Genomic DNA, 6547 nt, shown 5'->3' with positions numbered 1-6547 from the left:
AGAGATCTGGATTGCGATGACATAAGCCAAGAGAAATTTATTTAACTTTATTTCCCCTCATTCTATTCATAGTGAGAGAGCTAAAAGTGAATGGAGGGGGCTGTCAGGACTCTGACTCCAACCATGAGATGGTAGTGGAGATTTGTAATGTCTTGAATAAACACAAGCAGGAATGAAAGGGAAGCACTCATGAACGTATCCTGTTTTCTATTAAATGACAGAGGTCTGGACTACGCCTAGGCCTATAGTCTTTTTCTTTGTTGTTGGTTGTAATCTACCAGGTTCCATAGGAAGTGTTACTATTCCACATAGTCTTAAGCTCCTAAATTTCTAATTCCAGCAGGGATCAGTCCTTGAGAGAACACTTGACAAGTCTTGGTAGAAATGCCCTGTTGCTGTGTTTGTGACTACTATCAAGAGATAACACCTAAGAGTACACGCTGTACCAAGCTTTGTACTTTTGTAGTTAAACATATACAACTTAAGCTCAAATTCTAAACAGTGAGTATTAAACATGTGCGTGTGTGTGCACGCATGCACGCACGCATGTGTGCACGCGAGTGCGCGCACGCACATACATGCACACATGAGAGGGAGAGACAGAGAGAGAGAGAGAGAGAGAGAGAGAGAGAGAGAGAGAGAGGAGTGTACAGCACGTGTCTTTGAATGCATGCATGTGTATGGCCAGAAGTCAACCTCAGACATTGTTTCTGAAGCAACACCTTTGGGATTACAAACGCTCTCTATCCTGCCTAGCTTTTTCACATGGGGTCTGAGATTGAACTTATACTTGCCAGGCAAACACGTAACTAAGTTATTTTCCCACACCCTGATCTTCTCTCTACAACTAAACAGAGGCTTTATTAGTTGTCTAATTATTCTTGCTTGTGAAGGAATTGAACCTGGAGTCAAGATCATATCTGTTTGATTCATCGTATGCCCTTTCCCCATTATACTCTTATTTCCTTCACATATTTCAAGCTTAGCCCATACTTCACACTGCAATGCTGTTGATGACTCTAGTGGTCGTGGTGATGGCAGTGGTGATGGGAATGGGTGAGGAGGATCAATGTATTAGTCCTGGTTCTTCCCTCTCGTGTCTGAGTTCTTAGTTCCGACAAAACCTCACCTATTCTGTTATCACTAAAGCTGAGCTTTCACAGAAAGTCAGCCTCAATCATTAATAGCCTGGCCAGGGCCCTAAGTCAAGAGATTTGAAAGTGTATCATTGCTAATCAGGGTTTGAAAACTGTTACCTGGGTTCTTTAAAAAATAAAAAAAAGCAATAGAATATGTTGTACTGAGATACAGAGAATAATGAGTGTCCAGTTTGCTCAGCAAAACACACTTTGTGGAGATATATAAAAATAAAATATTGAGTGCAGGTCAGATCCCTTTTAACTCTGCAAATTGCACTTTGGAGGTCACCAGGCCAAAATCGAGGATACTAGCCTAAAAAGCCTTTTGAGGGTAGGGATTTATTATTCTTTGGAAAAAAAAAACAAAAAACAAAAACCTGCAATCAAAAGACTTGTCCCTTACAGTACTGGGGAATCAGTCTCTTGTCTTAAGACTGATTTTCCCCGTCTCTCTCTTTTGTCATATTGCTCTGTCACTTGGTGTCAAGTGGGCCAGCTCTCTTTCTCATTGTAACTAATCACTGCTGACATGTAGTTAAAAATCCTTTACTCCAGAGAATCGGCCTGTGGTGTCTCAGGTCAACCTCACCCCTTGTAAAAAAAAAATACTGCACATGGAGACTTGGTCTAGGATCTAAAAATACAGCAAGCCGCAGTGTTCAGACACTTTGTAGTGCATTGGGCTGAGTCATCTTTCATGGGGTGAGGGCCTAATCACCAAGTCTGAAAGTCCATCACCAGTTTTGAGTATAGCACATGAAAGACACTGTTACTCTGTCTGCCCTGGGGAAATTTTCAGCATGACAACCAAATGGTTCCTTCCTGATTAAGTGGGACAATTACTTCAACACTAAGGAGCCAAAAAAAAAAAAAAAAAAAGTGCTTCTGAGATTTCTTGATTTTTAAATATTTCTTTATGTTTATGCTCATGTAATGAACTACCACTGCCATCTAAAATTTGCCAATATGTACATTATTTTACATGTTTTGATGAATATGATGTAACTACCAATCAAGACATAGCATGCGTGCGTGTGCACACACACACACACATGTCCACAGATCATCTCTTTCCATCACCTCAGGCATCAGCCATTCAGCAAGTCTCTGTGAGGTTGCTCTGTAGTCACATAGCACAGGTGTGTGAGTCTGGGTCTCTTCACTCAGCATTATGTATTTGAGATGTACCTGGGCTAGTCTACATGGTCACCATGTTTCTTTGTAAAGCTCAATAGCTTATCCTTGGGAGCCTGTCTGCTTAAACACTCACCATTTGAAGGACATTTGAATGGTTTCCAGTTTTTGTTGAACATAAACAAAGAGGTTAAAAACAGGCATGCATGGATTGTCTTTATTCCTTTATTTGGGTAAATGTGGGTCATTGTATATATGATAAGAATGTGTTTAATTTTATGAGAAACTTTTCCTAAGCAACTACCGCATCATGTATTCCTAGCTAACAATGTTAGTGCTTTGTGTTCCTCACAGGATTAGATATGACTTGCTTTCTTTTATTTTCTTTGATAAAGTTTCAGTTCAAATCTTTCACTTATGGTTTATAGGTTAGTTGACATATCACTTGATTCTTCACATATCTCAGACACAAATCCATAACACTTAAATGGCATCCTAATATATCAATTAAAATGTGACATTATGAGAAAAGCACCGGGGTAGCTAGGGCTCAGGGTCAGCTGACACTCGCCAGCTACCCACAACACCCACCACAGGATCTTAAGACTTCTGGTGAGTGGAACACAGCTTCTGCTCCAATCCAATTGCGTGCGGGACCTGAGACTGCATTAGTTAGGGACTCAGAAACCGGCCTGAGTAGGGCCACAGGCCTCATCCGGCCGGAACAGCACCGGTGTAGCTAGAGCACAGGGTCGGCTGACACCCGCCAGCTAACCACGACCCCCGCCACAGGATTTTGATACTGCTGGTGAGTGGAACACAGCTTCTGCTCCAATCTTTAAACAGTGACAACGACAACAACTAACCCCAGAGATTACCAGATGGCGAAAGGTAAACGTAATAATCTTACTAACAGAAACCAAGACCACTCACCATCATCAGAACCCAGCACTCCCACTTCGCCCAGTCCAGGGCACCCCAACACACCGGAAAAGCTAGACACGGATCTAAAAGCATATTTCCTGATGATGGTAGAGGACTTCAAGAAGGACTTTAATAACACACTTAAAGAAATACAGGAGAACACTGCTAAACAGGTAGAAGACATTAAAGAGGAAGCACAAAAATCCCTTAAAGAATTGCAGGAGAACACTGCTAAAGAGTTACAAATCCTTAAAGAAAAACAGGATAACCTAATCAAACAGGTAGAAGTCCTTAATGAAAAACAGGAAAACACATCCAAACAGATGAGGGAAATGAACAAAACCATACTAGACCTAAAAAGGGAAGTAGACACAATAAAGAAAACCCAAAATGAGGCAACACTGGAGATAGAAAGCCTAGGAAAGAAATCTGGAACCATAGATACCAGCATCAGCAACAGAATACAAGAGATGGAAGAGAGAATCTCAGGTGCAGAAGATTCCATAGAGAACATCGGCACAACAATCAAGGAAAATGTAAAATGCAAAAAGATCCTAACTCAAAACATACAAGAAATACAGGACACAATGAGAAGACCAAACCTACGGATAATAGGAGTGGATGAGAATGAAGATTTTCAACTCAAAGGACCAGCAAACATCTTCAACAAAATTATAGAAGAAAACTTCCCAAATCTAAAGAAAGAGATGCCCATGAACATACAAGAAGCCTACAGAACTCCAAATAGACTGGACCAGAAAAGAAATACCTCCCGACACATAATAATCAGAACAACAAATGCTCTAAATAAAGATAGAATACTAAAAGCAGTAAGAGAAAAAGGCCAATTAATATATAAAGGCAAGCCTATCAGAATTACACCAGATTTTTCACCAGAGACTATGAAAGCCAGAAGATCCTGGACGGATGTTATACAGACACTAAAAGAACACAAATTCCAGCCCAGGCTACTATACCCAGCCAAACTCTCAATTAACATAGATGGAGAAACCAAAGTATTCCACGACAAAACCAAATTCAAACATTATCTCTCCACGAATCCAGCCCTTCAAAGGATAATAACAGAAAAAAACCAATACAAGGACAGGAACCACGCCCTAGAAACTACAAGAAGGTAATCCCTCAATAAACCTAAAAGAAGACAGCCACAAGAACAGAATGCCAACAACAACAAAAATAACAGGAAACAACAATTACTTTTCCTTAATATCTCTTAATATCAATGGACTCAACTCCCCGATAAAAAGACATAGACTAACAAACTGGCTACACAAACAAGACCCAACATTTTGCTGCTTACAGGAAACTCATCTCAGAGAAAAAGATAGACACTACCTCAGAATGAAAGTCTGGAAAACAATTTTCCAAGCAAATGGTATGAAGAAACAAGCTGGAGTAGCCATTCTAATATCTGATAAGATTGACTTCCAACCCAAAGTCATTAAAAAAGACAGGGAGGGACACTTCATACTCATCAAAGGTAAAATCCTCCAAGAGGAACTATCAATCTTGAATATCTATGCTCCAAATACAAAGGCAGCCACATTCATTAAAGAAACTTTAGTAAATCTCAAAGCACACATTGCACCTCATAAAATAATAGTGGGAGACTTCAACACACCACTTTCACCAATGGACAGATCATGGAAACAGAAACTAAACAGGGACACAGTGAAACTAACAGAAGTTATGAATCAAATGGATCTGGCAGATATCTACAGAACATTCTATCCTAAAACAAAAGGATATACCTTCTTCTCAGCACCTCATGGTACTTTCTCCAAAATTGACCACATAATTGGTCACAAAACAGGCCTCAACAGATACCAAAATATTGAAATTGTCCCATGCATCCTATCAGATCACCATGGACTAAGGCTGATCTTCAATAACAAAATAAATAATAGAAAGCCAACCTTCACGTGGAAACTGAACAACACTCTTCTCAATGATACCTTGGTCAAGGAAGGAATAAAGAAAGAAATTAAGGACTTTTTAGAGTTCAATGAAAATGAAGCCACAACATACCCAAACTTATGGAACGCAATGAAAGCATTTCTAAGAGGAAAACTCATAGCTCTGAGTGCCTCCAAAAGGAAACTAGAGAGAGCACACATTAGCAGCTTGACAACATACCTAAAAGCACTAGAACAAAAGGAAGCAAATTCACCCAAGAGGAGTAGACAGCAGGAAATAATCAAACTCAGGGGCGAAATCAACCAAGTGGAAACAAGAAGAACTATTCAGAGTATCAACCAATCAAGGAGCTGGTTCTTTGAGAAAATCAACAAGATAGATAAACCCTTAGCCAGACACACTAGAGGGCACAGGGAAAGCATCCTAATTAACAAAATCAGAAATGAAAAAGGAGACATAACAACAGATCCTGAAGACATCCAAAACACCATCAGATCCTTCTACCAAAGGCTATACTCAACAAAACTGGAGAACCTGGATGAAATGGAGAAGTTCCTAGACAGATACCAGGTACCAAAGTTGAATCAAGATCAGGTTAATGATCTAAACAGCCCTATATCCCCCAAAGAAATAGAAGCAGTCATTAATAGTCTCCCAACTAAAAAAAGCCCAGGACCAGATGGGTTTAGTGCAGAGTTCTATCAGACCTTCAAAGAAGATCTAATCCCAGTTCTTCACAAACTATTCCACAAAATAGAAACAGAAGGTACTCTACCCAACTCATTCTATGAAGCCACAATTACTCTGATACCTAAACCACAAAAAGACCCAACAAAGATAAAAAACTTCAGACCAATATCCCTTACGAATATTGATGCAAAAATCCTCAATAAAGTTCTTGCTAACCGAATCCAAGAACACATCAAAACAATCATCCATCCTGACCAAGTAGGTTTCATCCCAGGGATGCAGGGATGGTTCAATATACGGAAATCCATCAACGTAATCCAGTATATAAATAAACTCAAAGACAAAAACCACATGGTCATCTCGTTAGATGCGGAAAAAGCATTTGACAAGATCCAACACCCATTCATGATAAAAGTCTTGGAAAGATCAGGAATTCAAGGCCCATACCTAAACATGATAAAAGCAATCTACAGCAAACCAGTAGCCAACATCAAAGTAAATGGTGAGAAGCTTGAAGCAATCCCTCTAAAATCAGGGACTAGACAAGGCTGTCCACTTTCTCCATACCTATTCAACATTGTACTTGAAGTCCTAGCCAGAGCAATTCGACAACAAAAGGAGATCAAAGGGATACAAATTGGAAAAGATGAAGTCAAAATATCACTTTTTGCAGATGATATGATAGTATATATAAGTGACCCTAAAAATTCCACCAGAGAACT

Source organism: Mus caroli, unplaced genomic scaffold (assembly GCF_978045245.1).
Source record: "Mus caroli unplaced genomic scaffold, Mus_caroli_1 scaffold_3, whole genome shotgun sequence".
Lineage (NCBI taxonomy): Eukaryota > Metazoa > Chordata > Mammalia > Rodentia > Muridae > Mus > Mus caroli.
Note: the sequence above shows the minus strand (reverse complement) of the source record.